We start from the raw sequence: 20,958 nt of genomic DNA, 5'->3' as shown, positions 1-20,958 counted from the left end.
GGCAGATTTTGTCTTGATGCAGTGTTCCTGATCTCTAGTAAGCACTTAAGATAATGTTGCTGGAGGACTGAAGGAAAAATTTCCTGCAAATTAGAGTTATTCCAACATAGCATGAATGCTGCCCAATACTAGAGGTTTTCCAAGGCTGGATAATCATTTGTTGGTGAGAGAGAGAGAGACAGTGAGTCAGAGACAGACAATCAGAGACAGACAGAGAGGGAGAGAAGGATAAAGGGAAAGAGGGAGAGAGGGACAGACAGAGAGTGTGAGTATGCTGGACCAGATGACTTCAGAGCTTCCTCCTAACTGAAAATCTGAGATATCCACTGTAAAGCTCTATTAAATTGCTTTGAAATATGCTTGAACTGAACCACAGGTCCAAGTTATCTTAAACAACTAAATTTCTGATAAATGAATGAATAAATGAATGAGGTGATTCAATATTTGAAAAAGAAGATGTAAGGGTCACCAGCTCTACATAGAACAAAAAACCCAAGAAAGAAAAAGAGGTGGCTGGGAGTCCTAGTTCCATTGTAAAGAAAGTTCCCAGGTTAGTTCTGTCTTCATTCTTCTCTGGGTTCCTCCTCTCTTGACCCAAAGGGCCTAGCATAGAATAAGCATTTAATAAAGGCTGGCTGCCTTTACTGGACCTCAAAAAAGTACCAGCTATGAATTTGAGGAACTGAGGTTCAGATTCAGCCACCCACACTTTCTATGACTATTGGGTACCTTTTAAAAAATTCTTTGGACAGATCTCTTTATCTGTAAAATGAAGGGTTTGGACTAGATGGTCCACCTGTGATCCATATAACTCTGAATCCATGATTTCCCATCCAGCTCTAAATTTAAAATCCTGGACAGGATGTCTGAAATGCCAAGTTCAAAGAAATCCAAATATCATGGCCTTCCACTGGTCACCAGGTCTACTCGAGGGGGCCCAGCATGAGTCTCTCTACATCCCAGATTTCTAGGGGGCCAGCAGAAAGATGACAGGTATAGGGATATGCCTCCTGCAGCTCTCCTGGACAGGTCATTCATCATTGATGCTCTCTGCTCACTCACTCAGTTCGCGGAGGGCAGACAGAATAATGTTGACCTCAGTCAGGAGCTAGGAAAGGGCAGTTGTCACAGGGAAAGCCAAGTTTCTCTGGCAGTCAGGACAAGATAGGAAAGAAACAAAGTTTTGGAAAATGGAATATTGTTCGGTAATATGAGGAGGTTAGTGAAAAGCCTTGTGATTAGGCAATACAAGGATCAGGTGAGTGAAGTGAAGATCACTAGCCTAGAAGAAAAGAAACTCAATCAGGCAGTGGAAGCCATCTTCAAGGATCTGGATGTCTGTGGGGTCAAGGAAGGATGGAGGGACAAAACAGTAACAGTGGATGGAAGTTGCGGAAGGGCAGTTTTAGGCTTAATAAGGGGAAAATCCAATCCAAACTCCATGACAACCAGAAGTTTCCAAAGGGGTTACCTCCATCTGAAATGGCGCTGAAGAAAAATTTCTGGGGAAGGATGAAAGATGGCTAATAAAGAATTTTCTACGAATAATAATATTAATAATCATGTTCATCTTAAAAAAGCACTTTCCCTATGAGAGCGTTTCTCCCATAGGTGAAGAAACCGCAACCTAGAGATCAAAGAACAGACTCAAGACACATAGCTTGTGGCAGTGCCAGGACAGGAATTCAGCCAACATCACATAGAGATAGCAATAAGCATTATAATCTTTGTTCATTATAGCTTTATAATTTTAAATATTTTTTCATTTATGAAAATATGATTTTCTTTTATATAATATTTATATATGTAATATTTATAATTATTCATTATAGCTTTAAAAGGTAAAAAGTATCTTTATAGTAAGACTGAGCATAAGGAAGCTAGAAAAGAAGGCAAGAGGGGCTGGACCATTACTTGGGCAGTTTATGGGACAGTCAGTCAAGAAGAATGTATTAACAAGAAGAATTTATTAATTATTAACAATAATTAATAATATTATAAATATTAATATTAACAACTATATGTCAGGCACTGGGTTAAGCCCTGGAGCTGCAAAGAAAGGCAAAACAACTATAACAATAAGAACAACCAGTTCCTGGCTTCAGGGAGCTTAAAGTATAAGGGGAGAGACAAGAGGCAAAACATTGTGTACAAAAAAGCTGTAGACAAGGTATCGTGGAGATAGTTTCAGAGGGAAGATATGAAGATAAAAGATGACTGGGGCAGGATTCTTACAGAATTTGGGATTTTTTTCTTGGACTTAAAGGAAGCAGGAGGTGATGATGAGGAAGAGTAGAGTTCCAAACATGGGAGACAGCCAGAGAAAATGCCTGGGATCAGGAGATGGAGGAGTGGCAGGTTCAAAAAACAACAAGGAGGTCACTAGAGGATGTGTGGGGAGGAGGCGAGTAAGACTTAAGAAAGTGGGAAAAGTGGGGGGAGGACGACATAATAAAAGGATTTGCTAAACAGGATTTTATTTGATCCTGCAGGTAATAGGGAGCCACTGGAGTTTATTATATAGGGGCAGAGGGGGGACGTGGTCAGACTTGATTTAAGGAAGGCCAATCTAACAGCTAAATAAAGGATGGATATGAGGAGGGAGAGACTTGAGCCAGGGAGACAAGCCAGCATCCAGTGCTAAGGGTCTCAGCTCCATCAGAGGTCATGTTTCAAATTCTCCTCCGGTGTTAACAGTCTATGTCCTGTCTCCTAACATCCTAAATTCTCTTCCACCTCAGATGAGTTACAATCTAAGTGCTGCCATTCTAAAACCTGCTCCATGGTTTTAAGTAAGCTAAAATGCCCGAGGAGCCCAGTCCCTCAGGAAGGGGCATCACACACCGTCCAAAGCAGCATTTCATGATGAAAATCAAATGCCAAGTTCTAAACCCCTCAATGCTATTTAATTTTAAATCGTCACTAGAATGAGGCCTGACCTCCAGCTCCCTGACTTCTCTTTCATTATGTGGTCTGCACATCAGGAATAACAACAGAAAAACCAGCTGGAAAAAAACAACAACAAAACATGTTGCTTCTAATAGTGACAAAAGCCATAGATTCCCCATCCCAGAAAGCCCTTCGTATTATTCCTCTGGGTGAGTCATGCCTGTGTGAAAGCTTTAGAAAAGCACTTTCACATGCCTTCCAACCAGGCTACAATTCCTCCAAGGCCCAATTGTCTTGCCTTTTGAAATGCTCCCCCCTCCTCTCCTGTCTCCAATAGAAACTAAGCTTTCCAAGAAGCATGCCATATACATGCTCAAAGACTTTGTACTCCTGAAGCCTGTTATCACACTGGAAAAGGAAGCTGCGGTCCAGATCCAATTCTACAAAATTTGGGATCGTAGACCAACATTTCTGGAAAGCCCCCCCCCCCCCCGAGGAATAAAGGCTGATCTCTGGAAAACAGAACTCACGGCAAATCATGGCTCCTCTCCTGGGCCTCAACTTCCTTTTCTGGAAAATGAGATGGCTGGACTAGGCAATCTCTATTGGAAAGGTTAAAATTAAATTAAATTTAAAATTCAAATTAATAATATTATTGGTCTGAAATCACTCCCTCCAGAGATCTATCCGTCTCTGTTCTAAAGCCCCCCCCTGGGGTCTCGCATTCTTTCAGCTCTGAGCTCTGTCCTAAGTTCCTCTCCAACACTAACACTCAATGTTTTGGGGTCCCTCCCAGCTCAGACATTCTGTTACCTATTAAAAGGCTGAGTGACTGAAGTAGACTGCGTGCCTGCCGCTAAAAAGAAGGATGAGAGTAGAATGCCGGTAGTGTTCGAGTCACGGAATTTTTAGGAAGCAAAGGGTATCCCCAAAGTTTTAGTGTGGTTTTAAGCTGCATATGAATCCCTGGTACCTAAGAGGCTCCTCTGTCTATTAAACGGAATTAATGCCAATTGTTTTCATGATGTTCTATGTTCTAAAATCATAGTGTGAGTCACAAATTCTGGCATCCTACGTTCTGTGGCCCCATCTATGTTCTAAGGTTCTTTCTATACACTCTCTGTTTTTACTCTCTAACAATCCATGTTCGAAGATACCTCTCAGGTCTGATTGTCTGTGTTCGGAGGTCCCTTCTGGGGCTAATGTTCAGTCTTGGGAGGCTCCTTCATGCTCCGACAATCTGTTCTAAGGTTCCTCCACATTCTTACATTCTGGGTTCCAGCTCTGACAGTCTACTGTAAAATCTGGCTAAAAAAGAAGTCGGCTTCCTCAGAGAGAATACCTCAACCCTCCCCCTCTAAAACCAAACCCAACCCAACAACCCATGGTGACTCATTTCAAACGTTCCCGGAGCAGAGAATGACAAGAAACAAAGTAGTGTTACCCACCTAGGGAAGCCAGCGGTCTTTGACAGCCAACAAAGTCTCTGTGCTTCTCACAACTGGTGAGAGGCCTTCCGAAGAAGGAAGGACAAAGTACATAGCTGGGATGGTAATTATGTCTGGAATGTTTGCCCTCCTGATTACCAGCCTCTCAGAATCACCAGCTGGCTTCAGAGAACAACTCAGGTGCTGAATGTGGTTGGTGGGGCCTTTTTTAATCTCTTCTGTTACCTGTGTATTCTCTCTCTCTCTACTCTCTCTCTCTCTTTCTCTGTCTGTTTCTTTCACTCTTTCTTTCTCTCTCTTTCTCTTTCTCCCACTCTCCCTCTCTTTCTCTCTCCCTCCCTCTCTCTCTCTCTCTCTCTCTCTCTCTATCTGTCTCTGTCTCTCTGTCTCTCTCTCTCTCCCTCTCTACTCTCTCTCTCTCTCTCTCTACTCTCTCTCTCTCTTTCTCTGTCTGTTTCTTTCACTCTTTCTTTCTCTCTCTCTTTCTCTCTCTCCCACTCTCCCTCTCTTTCTCTCTCCCACTCTCCCTCTTTTTCTCTCTCCCTCTCTCTCTCTCCCTCTCTTTCTCTCTCTCCCACTCTCTCTCTGTCTCTCTGTCTCTCTGTGTCTCTCTCTCTGTCTCTCTCTCTCTCTTTCTCTCTCTCTCTACTCTCTCTCTCTTTCTCTGTCTGTTTCTTTCACTCTTTCTTTCTCTCTCTCTTTCTCTCTCTCCCATTCTCCCTCCCTCCCTCCCTCCCCCCCCTCTCTCTCTCTCATATACACACACACACTTTTTCCCTCGTGTCTCCTTTTTCTTTCTCCTTCTGTCTCTCATATTCTCCTCCATCCCCTCTTCTCTTCAGAGGTCTCCAAAACGTTCAGGAGAATATGTAAAAGAATGAATGCTCCTTTGGGGAAGGCAGGAATGGTTACATTTTTATGCTTGTAATCCTGGCATAGCTACCTATGTCTGTTGACCTAAATGCCAGCAAGTCATCTGAGAGAAAGAGAGGTAGAGTTCAATTATTCACTAAGTATTCATTAGGCACCCACTCTTTGTCCTAGGTTGATGTAGCTGCAGCTAGGTATTGCAGTATATAGACAGTTGAGTTTAGAATAAGGGACCTGAGTTCAAATTCAACCTCAAACACCCCCACACTGTGTGACTCTGGGAAATTCATTAAACTTAATTTCTTAGTCCTTATCATTCTTTTTGCCTTGGAAGCAATACTTAGTATCTATTCTAAATTGGAAGGTAAGGGTTTAGAAAAAAAAGGAAAACAAAAACTTTTGCTTGCATTTTTTTTAAACCTTCACCTTCCATCTTATAATCAATACCAGCCAATGAGGGTTAAATGACTTGCCCAGAGTCATACAGCTCTGAATTTTCTGAGGCCAGATTTGAACCTAGAACCTCCTATCTCCAGGCTTGGCTCTGTATCCCCTGAGCCATCCAGTTGTCCCCTAACCTTTCCTTTCGGAAGAATCTTGGAATTGGTAAAGGAGCTTTGTAATTCTCCAAAGGCATTATATACAGCCTGAACCCCTCCTGCCCAACTCTGGAGAAGAGTTGAGGAAACACACAAGTGGTAATAGAAAGCTGGGCTCTGTCTTCTGATTCTGTGTGCAGTGATCTCGATTTGGGGATTTCTCATTGTCAGGGTGATAGTCAATAGACTGTTGGACTGAAAGTCAGGCGGAACTGGATGTAGATCGCACCTCTGAAAGTTACCTACCTATGCAATCAGGGTTTCTTAAAACCTCCCACAGGACATTCCTAGCAGAGCTGTTGTGACCTAAAGCAGAACAGACAGCCTTTTGTAACAAATGACTTATTGGGATCTCGACAGTTATCTGTTCAGGGCATGTGATCTACTAACAGGACAAACTTTGAATGCCATTCCCTATGTCATTTCCATAAGTTCTCAGAAGTGCTAGAGCCAGTAATGCTCCAACAATTGTGAAAGGCTGGCTGACTGCCCAAGGAGGCACCTCATGGAACAACAGAAGGGGAACCTACTGAACTTGGCAATAAGAAAGCCCCCAACTAATTCTCAAGTCTGTCTGGGATTCTCCAATTCTCTGACTATTCTTGGTCACTCACTCATCCAGTGGCTGATAGCAAGTCACTTCTTCTCCCTAAGACTCAGTTTCTTTACCTGTGAAGTAGGGATAATATTTTCACAGAAAAAAAAAGATAAAACCTGGACCACTCATGATTTATTCCAAGGAATGATGAACTCCTCAGTAAGGAAACTTACTCCATCAGGGCAGGTGGGCATGTCGTATCTTCCCCATCTTAAAGAACTCTCTATCTTCCATGCCAAGCTGCCTTTCTATAAGGAAAGAGCTCTTCAAACCAGCCATTGTTCTACAAATCCTAGCTTTCCTTTGGGTGTCCAGATTACTGCCGGGAGCCATCAAAGACCACGCTGTTTGACACAGTCCATATGGAAACGAGGGACTACAAAGCAGCCCCCAGGAAGGATGGAAATAACCACTGAAACTCCCTAAGTGACTTTCATTATTAACATCCCCTTATTATTGGAATTGCTATGATTATTATTCTTAGTTAGCCCCAGGAAAAATAGACAAGAACAATATGCTTACAGGGTTAATACAGATATCCCACTCTGTCCCGCCAGGATATTACCAGGAGACCCCACTTACAAAATTAAACTTAAGGATTCTTATATGCCCACTTAGATAGGACCCTCTTGTCTAGGTATATAAATTTCTGGCAAATCTGTGCTCTGAATTCCCTAACCTATATCTAGGTCATGTTGATTCTACCCACTGATCCTGCCCTTAGCAACAGTGTTTCATTGACTATCTCCCTTGGCATCCTGTCTGTTGTTAGGTTCCATGGAAACATGTATGTTGAGAATGAAATTGTGTGCCAAGTAGATGTGTGATCATGAGGGTATAAAATAAAGCCCAGCCTCAGTCAAGGCAGAACAGTTTATTTTTTGAAATTTGTACTGTGGGTTGAATGCGAAAGCTGTGTCATTCCGCTGACATCATTCCACCTCCAAGACTCCATCCCCTGTGGAAGGCTGACCCACCCCACAGCAGGTTACAAAGTACTTTGTACTAATTATATCATGAAACACAGAAGAAAGTCTCCAGATTTTGAGACAGAAGACTTGAGTTGAAGTTCCATGTCTCAAGTATCAGTTTGAGTTTGGGCAAATAACCTCACATCCTTTGTAAAAGGAGGAGAGCTGGCCTAGATGAGCTCTAAGGTCCCTTTCAGTTCCAAAGCCATGGTCCTTACAAGTGCCAGAGCTTCTTCTTCCTTCCACACTCCTCTGCCTCCAGTGTACACCTCTGATATGTCACTTCAAACTCTTGCTCTGAGATCCTGGGCTCCTGATTGGTGAGTCCCCATTATAAAGAGCCTAAACTCAGATGTACCATACTCCCTCTTGCTAAGAAAAAGAACCTTTATGATGTTGCCACCTTTTTTGGTCTGGCCTTAAGAATAATAATTAATGTTCTCAAAGGGTTTTAAAGAATGCATGCCTTTTGGTCCAGAAATACCACTACTAGGTCTGTATCCCAAAAGGATAAAAAAAAATGGGAAAGGACCCGTTTGTACAAAAATATTTATATCTGTGCTTTTTGTGGTAGCAAAGAATTGGAAACTAAAGGGATGCCCTTCAATTGGTGAATTGCTGAACACATTGTCATATATGATGGTAATGAAATACTATTGTACTCTGAGGAATGATGAAATGGTTGATTTCTATAAGAACTGGAAAGAACTCCATGAACTGATGCAGAGTAAAATAAGCGGATCCAGGAGAACATGGTACCCAGAGGCTGATACACTGTGGGATGATCGAAATGAGAGTCTTTGCTACTAACAACAACCCACTGATCCAGGGCAAGTCTGAGGGACTTATGAAAAAGATCTCCAGAGAAGAACTATTGGAGTAGAAAGACCGAAGAAAACACATGACTTTTCACTTATTTTTTTGAGTATATGATTTGGGGTTTGTATTTTAAAAGATTATTTAAAAAAGGAACAATATGGAAACAGTTATTGAGTGATAATACATGTAAAACCCAGTGGAATTGCTTGTCAGCTACGGAAGAGGGGAGGGAAGAGAGGAGTGAGAGAACATGAATCATGTAACCATGGAAAACTTATGTGTAGATTTGCTACTGGAATAAAATAAAGACATTTTAAAAAACAAAAGAATACTAATTAAATCAATAATATGAAAACAGCCTTCTCTCTGATCACTGGCCAGCACTCCATTTTTTAAAACCTCCTACCTTTTGTCCTAGTAACCACTCAAAAGACAGAAAAGGGGTCAAGGACTAGGCAAATAGAGTTAAGTGACATGTCTAGGGTCACACAGCTAGAAACTGTCTGAGTCCAAATTTGAACCTATGTCCTCCCAACTTCAGGCCTAATGCTCTATCTCCTGTGCTACCTTGCTATCCTACCACCACTTCTTTTAAAGGGTTACCTTAGCCTGTTAGAATGTAAGAATGATGATGACATGGAATATCTCATTTTTGTATCTGTAACTCCACTGATTAGCACATGGTAAGGCCTTAATAAATCCTTGTTGATGATTACAGTGAGGTGAAGGCTTAATAAGGTAGAGTGGAATATGAGCTAAATTTAGAGTCATAAATCATGGGTTCAAATCCTGACTCTGTCATTTACTCTCTGTGTGATCTTAGATAAGTCACATATATTCTCTGGGCCTTTTTCTTCTTCCATAAAATGAGAGGTTTGAACTAAATGATCTCAAAGGCGTCTTCGACATCTAAGTATATGATCCTCTACACAATGCTTGAAAACATTTCACAAACATAAATCACTATGCTGTGTGCTATGAGCCATTATTATTATACATCAGGCTCAAGACCCGTAAGTCACACCCAGGCTGGGACTAGAACTGAAGCTTGCCCAAGTAGTCCCTTCTCCATTTAATCATTCTTAATTGTCCAAGGGATGCTACAGGTTGTACTAGGGACCCAGTGTTTATCCTGAGGAGCAAAATGACCATTAAAAAATCAACCTGACTCAGTATCTCTTAACCAAGATGTCTGAAGCATCTACAGTGCATAATCCAGCAAATGTACCACTGGAAAAACATCCCCCTTGGCAGATCTGGGAACAAAGAGAGGAGAATATAACTGCAGGTTGGTCCAGGCTGGCTGACAGTTCCCGTACCTTGCTCCCAGAAGAACAGAAGCACCCCAGCTAATCAGGGGACTTTCAGACTTTGAGGTTGGTCCCTGGCTAGAACAGCTTGCATCTGACTGCCAAGAGAAATTGTCTCGAGACAAAGTTCACTGCCGGCTTGATGCCTCCAGATGCCCTTTGATCTTGAACTGAGGCTTACTGGGAAAATGAAGAGTCTCCATCTTTATCTAAGAATCCCAGGATCCCAAGCACTGGGAAGGGACCTCCGAGGCCATTTTCTGAGATGAACCTGAACAAGAATCATGGGGACCACACCCCAAGGAGCTGGCCAGCTTCTGCTCCAAGACCTCTAGGAATGGGGAACCACCTGTTTCTGAGGCAGCCCTTGATTCAGGGCCAACAGGCGTTGGTTTCATGATTTTGGTTTTGGTTTTATTTTCTTTGGTTTTGTTTTCTTTCCAAGCCCAACAAACTAACTTGCTGTCAAGGAGACAGAGATTCTAATCCTGCTTCTACCACCAGTTATGTATCAAAAAATAATTCCTTACCATCTCTGTGAACCTATTTCTTTCTTTATAAACAGATGATATCTAGAAACATTAACATCTGTGTTATGGCCCCCACCCCATTCCTGAGCCCCAATCTGAGAGTCTAGTTCTCTGCAAATATTTGGGGGTGGGTGGAGGCAAGGAAGGTCTTGCCTTTCAATTTCCAAGAGCAGGATTGATTTCATTTCTGTCTTGGGGCCCCCATCACTTAGCAAAGTGTCTGACACTAGTAGGCATTGAATACATCCCTGCTGGCTGTTTTATAGGAAGCCCCTAGTTTATACCTCCTTGCACCCAGGATGGTGCCAACTCTTCCGTTACTAAGATTTCACATACTGAGGATGCTCTGGGAGATTAGAGGAGGTAAGTATGGTCACAGTTAATACGTATAAGAGAGGGCTCACAAACCTAGGACTTCTTCCTGATTCAAGGCTGGTGCTACAGTCAGTTAAGTGACATGGGCCAAAAGTAAATCCAGTCTCAAATACTTATTAGCTTTGTGACCTTGGGCAAGTCACTTAACTCTGCCTCAGTTTCCTCATCTGTAAACTGAATTGGAGAAGGAAATGGCTAATCACTCTAAGGTTTTTGCAAAAAAAAAAAAACAAAAAAACTCAAGTGGGGTCATAAAGTTTTGGCCCAATCAAAGCAACTGAACAACAAAGCATGAGAAAAATGTAAGTCGTTATGAATGTGTTGACAAATATATTATGGTGTTACTTAAGTTGTCTGTGTATCACCACCCCAACCCCAATGGATATTAAGCTTTAGGAGGCAGGATCTTTCCATTCTCTAATCGCTAATTAGCCCCAAAGCCAGGCACATAGGAAAGGCATCAGCAATGTTGGCAATTTACTCCCATTGGGTCCTTGAAACCATTCCATGTAGCAGCTCTTTTTACTTTCTGATGTAAGGAACTCTCTCTCCCAATGGCTTTGCAAACATAAGAATCTCTCAGAATTGCCTGGGAACTTTTGTAATGACTTGTCCAGAGTCACACAGATAGAAAGTGTCGGTGATGGATGGGATTTGAACCTGAGTCTTCCAGTCTCTGTGGACTTTTCTCTCTCTATTACATCATGCTAGCGCTTGCTATGATCATCTAAGAATTATTAAACTACATATTTGTAAATCACTTAGTACAGTATCTGGCACATAGTAGGTGCTATATAAAAACTAGCCTTTATGACTATCATCATTCCCATTTTCTTGATGTAGGTCTTGACAAGAGGCTTCTTCAAGACCTAATTTACAGAGGATCATGGGTCATAGCACCACTTGCCTTCAACAGAAGACGTCACTGAAGCCCCACTCTGAATCTCCAGCCATTTTTCCAAAGTTCCCCATTTAATGAACTAGATGGTAGGCAGCCAACGGGTGTTGTGCGCAGAGTCCTGGAGGCCTTTCACCTGCTCTTTCACTCACCCTTGGCTGGGGCTTCCCAGAGACAGCTCCCCCCTCCCCCCTCCAATGGAAGCAGAAGGATTCTGCTGAGCTGCCCCACTCTGTTCAACAAGGCCAGCAACAGACTACTCCAGCTCCGAAGCACTCACTGCAGCATCCTCATGTGTCTGTTCCATGTTTGTGAGGGCACCACAGCCCAGAGCTGGCGCCGAGTGTTCCAGGGCTCATTACTGTACAACAGATGGAACATTCAAATTAAAGCTGGCCTGCTCGAGTTTGGGGGAACAGGTTGTTTGTGAGAAAGGAATGATTAGCCTCAAAGATGTTTTACTTGTTGTCGGGCTGATGGCTTTTGAGGCGGGGAAGCAGGGGTCATGGGATTTCAGTGGGAGATGTTTAATCCTGAATGTCCAAATAAGAATTACTGGGAGGGAGCAGGGAGGTGGCTAAGTGAATGGAGAATCAGGCCAAGAGACAGGAGGTCCTGGGTTCAAATCTGGCCTCAGACACTTTCTAGCTCATCCTTGCAATGTAACTTAACTCCCATTGCCTAGCCCTTACTGCTTTTCTCTCTTGGAGTCAATACACATTGTTGATTCTAAGATGGAAGGTAACGGTTTATATTTAAAAATAAAAGAATGATTCAGACAGAAATCCTCTCCAGAGATAAAGACTCCAATAATAACACCGTTCCTTACAACTTAGTAAATGAGAAGAGGGCTAGATGTGGGGATCTCAAAGACTTGGGTTCAAATTTCATCACTGATGCTTCCTGGCTCTGTGAACCTGAACAAATCACTTAACTTGAGCCTCAATTTCCTTATCTGCTACCCAGGGAAGTAATAACAGCTGCCTCTGAACACTGTTTTAAGGCTCAAAAGAGATCATATAGATTCTAAAATGTTATCTAATATGTAAATATTAAAGAGTAATCATAGCAAATATCATCAACTCCATACATAAGGACAGTCTTTGCTTTATCTGTTTTCTTTGCATGTTGAGTTTCTAGTCTTGCAAATACAAGGTATCTAACAAATACTAGCTCACCAGTTGACTGACTATTGTAGAAGAAGGCATTTTTGTTGGGACTTGAAGGAATCCTGGGAAGGCAGGAGACATAAATGAAAAGGGAGAAAATTCAGGTTCACAAGGGCAGGCAGTAAAAATCTTGGCAGTGAAAGGGATTGTTTTGCTCAAAAAGCAGTATTACTGGTATTACTAGTAGTAGTAGTAGAAGTGGTGGTGGTGGTGGTAGAGAATGTCATAGAAGACAGTCATCTTGAGTTCCTATGACCAAACTAACAAGTCAATTAATATGAATTTATTAAGTGCCTACTATGTACCCAGCATTTTGAAAACTGCCAAGGATAAAGCCAAACATGAAGAAGTCCCTGTAGCTGTTTAGACAGAATGTGAGCATCCTGAGGACAGGGGCTGTTTAATCTTTGTCCATGTATCCTATGAACCCAGCATGAGATATGTAACATAGTAAATGATTAATAAATACTAGTTGAGTGATAGATAGTAGCCAGTGAGGTTAGACCATGGGATCAGAGACATTACCAAACCTATCTGCCATATTCTTCTACTTTCATAAGGTCTGCCTGAGTTGGTGTTCCATGAACCATGGTTCACATCCAAATTTCATGCACTCATTTATTTATTTGTTTGTTTGTTTATCTGTTTGTTTATTTTTAAGCCCTTACCTTCCATCTTGAAGTCAATCTGTGTATTGGCTCCAAGGCAGAAGAGTGGTAAGGGCTAGGCAACGGGGGTCAAGTGACTTGCCCAGGGTCACACAGCTAGGAAGTGGCTGAGGCCGGATTTGAACCTAGGACCTCCCGTCTCTAGGACTGGCTCTTAATCCACTGAGCTACCCAGCTGCCCCCTTCACATCCAATTTTAAAGGCATCAAGGGAGGATGTTGACTGATTAATCAAAATTGATTAATTGGCAGGCACTCCACCAGGTGCCAGGGGTACAAAGATAGAAAAAAAAAGTTGTTTCTGCTCTTAAGGATGGTACTGATGAGGAAATTGAGTCTCAGGTTACATGGTATTATATACTAGTTGATAAATGATATTATTTATGAAATTGAAAATGCCCATGATTTCATAAACACGGGCATTTCCTCCATTGTCCCCTGTTCTAACTCCTCCAAACTTTATTAGTTGGTGTTCATGAGTTGTTAATGGCTGAAAATATCCCCCCTCTGATTGTCAATCTCCAATTAGTTGGGTCAGTCATTTGGTAATACATATTGCTAGGATCACACAATGTATCTCCACACTAGAAGTACTCATGCTTCCCTTAGCCTGGCCATGAAGAACTCAGGTCCTCTTCTCCCCTCAAGAGAAAAATCAGGTAGCCAGAAAATCTTAGAACTTCAGAGTGAGGGGAGACTTCAAGGATAACCCAGTCTAGACTTCTTCCTCCAAAGTCCCTAACAAAGTGGTTTGAAATCTTTCAGGCCAAATACTAGTTTAGGTATTCATCTCTACTTTTCCCGAAGACCCCCAATGATGGAGAAATCACTGCCAATCTCTTTTTGGGTAGCTCTAATTGTAAAGATGATGGTGATAATCATGATGACCACACAATGTGATATGAGATGACATGATGTAATATAACAGAATAATCCTTACACTGGGAGTGTCACTGACATTCTGTATAATTTGAAGGCAGTAATTTCACTCGCATACACTTGTTTCTTCTTCTCTAAAACATGCTGGGCTGGACAGTTTCAAAGTTCCATTCCAAGTATGAATCTATGATCCTTTATTACTACAATAAATTTATATGCATTTGTCATTTTGTTAACATTTTAGTCAATGAGCATTTATTGAGCACCTACTACATACCGAGTTCACAATACTCAAGAAGTTTACAGTCTAATGGGTGAGATATCATGGAAATAAGATATGTACCAATTAAATTGGAAATAACCAACATAGGTAAGGCACTAGATTAGATGACCAGGAAAGACTTCTTGTTGAAGGAGGAATTTGAGTTGGGACTTGAAGGAATCTAGGAAAGCCAGTAGACAGAAATGACTAGGGAGAGAATTTAAATTCACACAGAAGTAGACACTAAAATGCCTGGAGTCAAGTGGAGGGGTGTCCTGCTCAAGAAACAACAAGGATGCAGTGTCTCTAGGCTAAAGATTATATGGAAGTGAGTGAGGTATAAGAAGTATGGAAAGGTAGGATGAGATTCTGAAGGGCTTTGAACATATTATATCTTTATTTTGTTCCATCCTTCCCATTATTCTGGGAGATTGTCAGGGAAGAAATCAACTCACCCCCAAGTCTCTTTAAAGGTGAATTATCTCTGGACAAGAGATTGCTTTACCAATGACACAGACTGCATTAGCATCAGAACTGGGATTTGAATGCAGGTCTTCTGATTCCTAAATTCTAAAACCATGATTTTCTCTCTTCTTTGCATATGATCCATCACTAGCTATTTTCCCCCTTTTCCAATTTTTCAAAACCTTCCCAAGCTCTGACAGCCCGGCTGTTCGATAAATGCATATTGCTAATAATAACAATTACTTCAAAGCAAACATTTTCACACCAGATTTTCTCCTCTATGTCAAAATGGCCCTTATTTGTTATTCAGGATAATGGGAATGGGCCACTTTTATTGACTTCCGAGGCTATGAGCCGGCAGTTAAGGGGCTGAATGATGGGGTTAGAAATGGGACTTTCCATAGATGTATATTGGGATGCGAAATAGCAGCTTTGGCCATTGTGAAAGAAACATGATTATTTACACGTAAATTTTGAGGCATGGGGTGTATTTTGCCCATTTTGTGATACCGAGACAGGATTTGATTTATTGTGCTCCCTCCCTCCTGAGACCACTCAGAGCAATGTCTGGGCCTCCCCTAGCTTTCACTGTCTATGTTGTATTTCATTCCTTTGTATTAAAAACAGCTGACGTTTGTATCCTGGTTCATGTTTGCAGTGTGCCTCTGCTCTCAAAAACAACCCTGGGAGGTAGGAACCAAGATCTCCACCTTATAGCAAGATCTGGTCTGCCACCATCTTTTTTACAGATGAGGAGCCTGAGGTTCTGGGAGAGCAAATAATTGTCAGCAAAGAACTCTCTGGGCCTCAGATTTTTCAATGGTATAATGAAGATGTCAAACCAGATCTGAACTCCCTTTTAATTCTACCACATATGACCCTAAGAGTGACATCCACTATGTGCTGCACAGGCCTATTGTAGATTTGTAAGGCAAGCATTTATTAAGCACCCACTGTGTGGCAGACCCTGGAAGACACAAGAAATACAAACAATAAATGAAGCACAACCTCTGCCCTTGAGAAGCTTACAACATAGGCAGGGGAGACAACATATCCACATTAAGTTATATAAAAATAGATACAAGATGGACCCAAACGATGTTATTCTGGCTCTCACAAAACATAAAAGACCTTAGAGGAGGGGGTGGGAAGGGAGGCTATTCCATTCTAGGCATAAGGGACAAGTGGTGCAAAGGCACTCAAACCTGTGTCTCCGACTATGAGTACAACGTTGTTCAGCATGATGCTTCTCCATCCCATATCTAAATATTCCCTTGGTAGGGATTCAGATTTTCTCAGAGACTGATGTTTCACAACTCTGACATATTTATTATTTCACCAGGCAAGGTACCCTAATTGTGGCCAAATGACTCTCTGGACCATCTCAAGACCAATGGAAACTCCCAGTCTAGGTACCTATATGCATTTTGGCGAGCTTGTTATTCAGCCCCTCCCTTGAACATCTCTAGACATGTCTAATTGGTGAGAGCTAATTAAGAGGTGATCCATCAGACCCTCAGCCCTTCCCTTGGGAATGGCAGGTAAAGTCTTCCATATCTACCAGAAAGGTATTAGAAGAGAACTTTTCCTATTAGCTACTCTTTGAAAAGACTGCATTCCCCAGGACAAAGAGGATGCAAAAATCTATATAGACTGAATGGAGCCAAGTCTCAGGAATTCTCCCCAGTAGAAGCTTTACAATCCAGGACCCCAATATAAAAATAACACAGTATATTAAAAATTCTTTCTTATACTTCCTAGACTATATGCAACTTGAGGGTAATGAACTGGCACTTATCACAGGGATTTGCCCAAGAGAATGCCAGGTCCTTAAAAGTAAGGATTCTCTCAATTTTGTCTTTATATCTCAAGTGCAAGGCATGGAGTAGACACTTAACAAATGTTTATTGAACAATTGCATATTACTAAGCTTCTAGTCTCAGTCAAACAAATAACAAACATTAAGTATCTACTGTTTGCAAGGCACTGTTTGAGGTCCTGAATCTTAAGCTATATATGGTCTCAGAGTTTAAAGACCAGAGCTCAAGTCTTGGGTCTGTCATTTGGTGGATCTTAACAAATTGGAGCCTCAGTTTTCTCATTTGTAAAATGGGATAATAAGCTGTATACTGCCTAGTGGGTTCTCAAGTGGGGAAATTTCTCTGTAAACCTTTTATCAAAATAGAAACAATGACTTTTTATTGAAAAGGCCATTTGAGTTTGCTGAAAGTAGCATTAAATTATGCCTGGAAAACAAAACAAATCCTCAGATAGAGAATGGATTTGAAAGAAGGCAAAAAAGGCTTGTTTACAATAGATTTTTCTCTCAGCTTCCTACTTCTTGGCTTTGGACTTCATGGGATGATTTAAGCTCATTCTCAGACTCAGCAATCCAGAACCATTCACCTCACTGACACCTCCAGGCTGTAGCTTCACTTATTCTCTCCTTGAGAGCAGGGACAAGACAAGTGCCAAGCTACAGAAGGTATTTTTCCAGCAGCAGCATCTGGATCCTTGGCAGATTCCTCAGAAAACTGCCTTGGCAGCTTTCCAATGGCCGGGGGTCAGACATAGCTATACTGCCCGGGAGCTAGCTGGCTCCTGTCCCACCCTCCCCATCCCATCCTGTCTTGGCCTGCCCATTACACTTGTCATCTTTCAGGACTCTGATTTACTTTTTTTAAAGAGCCAGTGGGCTAAGGCCATTTCATAAATAGTGGACTGGCAAAAGCCATTAAGCTTGCTATTGAAGATGGGCTCCCAAACTTCTGAGCCAATCCTGGGTCCTGTGGGGGAGCCTAAACAAATCCCAGCAGTACTTCTGCTCAAACAACGAGAAGCAGCAGCAGCAGCCTAAGATGTCAGAGAGGAATAGTTAATTGGTACAGTGAATGGAACACTGGACCTGGAGTCAGGAAGACTCAACTTCATGCATTCAAATCTAGCCTCAGATTCCCATACCTGGGTGAGCCTGGGCAAGTTGCTTCACCTTGTTTAACACAGCTCCTCAAATGTAAAATGAGCTGGACAAGGGCATGCCAAATCACTCCAGTATCTCTGCTAAGAAAACTCCAAATGGGCTCATGGAAAGTTGGACATTACTAAAAAAAGATGACAACAGCAAGATGTAAAAGATGGGTTCTATTCAATTAAACAAATTTAAATCAATAAGTCATTTATTAATCCTTCATTTATTATAACACCACTTATTAGGCACTTGCTGTTTACAGGGCACTGAACTAGGATCTGGGAGAAGTAGGAAGTTTGGGTAAGCTAGAGGCTCTGCCCTCATGGAGTTTACAGTCTAGCAGTGGGAAAAGACAAGCACAGACAGATAATAACAATACATGATATGATATAATTGTGAAAAAGAGCTAAAAATCAGAGTATAATGTGAGGTCTGAAAAAGGAGGTCTTTACTGATGGATGGGAAAAAAAAACTTCTTAGAAAAAGTGATATTTCATTTGGGCTGGAATACAAATCATATTTGATGGAGAAGAGGGAAAGAGAAGTCATTGTAGGCCTAAGGAACAGCCTGAATAAAGGTGTTGAGGTGGGATTAGACACGGTATAAGCTTGGTTAATAGAGAATAGTTAGTTAAATAGAACAAAAACGTACATTAAGGAATATTGTATGTAATAAGTCTGGTGAGAGAGATAGTTTCCAGAAAGGAAAGGGCTCTGAATTCCAGGCAAAGTAATTTTTAACTTTACTCATTGGGTTATAGTGAGCAGAGAAGTGAACCACTTAGATTGATGTATGTGGATATCCATCCTATGCATATTCACTCATCTAAACACACATGCCCATACACAAAGTCTCAGCACTGGAAGAAATGACAGAGGCCATCTAGTCCAACCCAAAAGTGAAGATGAATCCCCTTGAGATCCTACTCAACAAGTGAGAATTTAGCACTTTTCCCATGATGCTTTATTGTCTTTCCACATTAGTTATTCAAGGTTTGTATCATCCACAATTTTGCCAAGCATGGAATCTAGAACTGCCTTTCATCCTTCTCCTAACTGCTAAATTCTGGGAAAAACCATTCTACTCTCTTGCCTCTCTTTCATTGTTAAGCACTTACAAAACCAAAAAATCCCAAAGTTGGAAGGGACCTTAGTGTCTATCCAGCCCAATCAGTACCTGAATATGAATCTCTACTAAAATAACATCATCATCTCTAGCTGATGGCACAGTGAATGGAGTGCTGAGCCTGAAGTCAGAAATATCTGAGTTCAAATCTGGCATCAGACATCTTTTAGCTATGTGATCTGTCTTAGTTTCTATAGCTTTAAAAGAGGGTAACAGTAATACTTATTTCTTAGGATTGATATAAGAATCAAATGATATAATTTTTGTAAAAATTTACATTTGGCTCATGGTAAGAACTGTAGAATGTTTATTCCTTTCAACTTTCCATCACTATTACCATCACAACCACCACCACCATCATCATCATCATTCCTATTTACATAGTGCTTTACCTTTTGCATTCTTGAAATGTTACAGTAAAGCAAATTTCCTTTTGTTACTTGTTCAATGACTTGTAGGTCCATCATGATATCCCTTCAGTGAACCTAAACTAAGATATAGATGACATTATCTCTGCTTCTAATACCCCAAAATAATGATAGTATTCCTTCAATATCTCTAATGGGCACTGGTATGATGGGAGGGGCACTGATAGCCCCACCAGAAATAGTGATGGCAATCCACTTACATTTAAGAACATTGCTGCTATCACTCTAAACATTCACAGACTAGTGACCTACTTTCCTATAAAAGCCCTTAATAACATAGCTAGAGTGATCCCACAAAGGCAGAGACCCAATAGTTTGTCCAATTTGATTGGAATGAAGAATTCAGAAAGAGGAAAATTTAACAAAGGCTGAAAGTTGGTTGAAGCTAGACCACAGAGGGCCTTAAATGCCTTGTCAAAGATCTTATATTTGAACCTAAAGGCAATTAGAAGCCATTGAATATTTCTGAGAAGGGGAGCCACATGGCGAGACATGAGATTTAAGGAGATTACTTTAGTATTGTGCAGAAGATGGCTCACAGGGAGAAAGAATGAAAGAAGGAAGACCAATTAGGAGGCTGTTGAAATATTTGAAGCAAATAGTGATGAGACACAGTTGGTAGTCATGAGAGTGGAGGGAAGGGGACAAATGCAAGAGATATTGTGGAGGTAGAACTGGCAAGATGGAAGCTGACTGGATTTGGAGCATAAAGGAAAAGGAAGCATTTGCTGTGACTCTGGGGGTAATGAAACTGGTTGGACAGTGCTGCCTTTACCATAAAAAGGGAAGTCTGGAGCAGAGATGAGCTAGGGGAAATGAATGAATTCTGTTTTTATCAGCATGTGTTCCAGATGTTTTTATATCATCCTAGTAGGATGCTCTTTTTTCAAGCTGACCATAAGTAATAAGACCATAGATTTAAAGCTATAAGAGCTGCTTACACGTAAACTAGTTCAACCCCCTCATTTTCCAGATGATGTAATTGATGTCCAAGGTCATCTAAACCCAGATGCTCTGGAAAACATAGCCATTGCTCTTTTCTCCAGACCAGCTAGCAGGCACAGTGAACAGAGTGTTGGACTTGGAATCAGAAAGACCTAGGTTTAAATCCTCCCTTAGACATTCAGTAGCTATGGGGCGTATGTCAAGTTTGTTTTACCTCTTCTTAACAAACAGTGAATTAATTAATATTTATGAAGTGTCTACTATACAACGGACATTGTACTAAGCACCAGAGTTACAATAAAAGGCTCTCTTTTTTCCTGCTCTCAAGAAGTTTGCACTCAAATGAGGGCAGACTATATGGAAAGATATTTGCAGGAAATTTTAGAAATAATTAAAGATGGAAAACACTGGAATTTGGAGGGGTTGAGGGAAGGCTTCCAATTGAAGGTAGGATTTTAGTTGAGACTTGAAAGAAGAGGGAGTTTAGTAATCCAAGTGAAGGAGAGGGAGCACTCCCAGTTTAGGTGATAGGCATTGAAAATACCTAGGGCCAAGAGATGGACTCCTGAAATGATCAGGAGTCACCAGAGCAAAGACTATGTGCTAGGGAGTCAGGTAGAAGAAGCTTGGAAAGATAGGAGGAGGCTAGGTCATGAAGGGCTCTGAGCATTTTGTATTTGCTCTTGGAGGCAATAGGAAGCCTCTGCTGTTTATTTAGTAGGGTGGTGGCCTGATGAGATCT

At 41.4% G+C, this 20,958-nt stretch overlaps 1 protein-coding gene across 1 annotated transcript in view; it reads right to left on the bottom strand.

The window, feature by feature from the left end:
• Positions 1-4,190, bottom strand: part of DAB1 (DAB adaptor protein 1) — a 333,073-nt gene extending 328,883 nt beyond the window's left edge. Inside the window, exons 1-2 of the mRNA XM_056814594.1 lie at positions 3,703-4,190; positions 3,420-3,491 (exon numbers count right to left, since the gene is read on the bottom strand). The gene's annotated coding sequence lies outside the window, so the exon portion shown is untranslated. The remainder of the gene's footprint in view (positions 1-3,419; positions 3,492-3,702) is intronic.
• Positions 4,191-20,958: the final 16,768 nt, after the last annotated feature.

Source organism: Monodelphis domestica, chromosome 2 (assembly GCF_027887165.1).
Source record: "Monodelphis domestica isolate mMonDom1 chromosome 2, mMonDom1.pri, whole genome shotgun sequence".
Taxonomy (NCBI): Eukaryota; Metazoa; Chordata; class Mammalia; order Didelphimorphia; family Didelphidae; genus Monodelphis; species Monodelphis domestica.
This window is presented reverse-complemented; position numbering and strand designations above follow the sequence as displayed.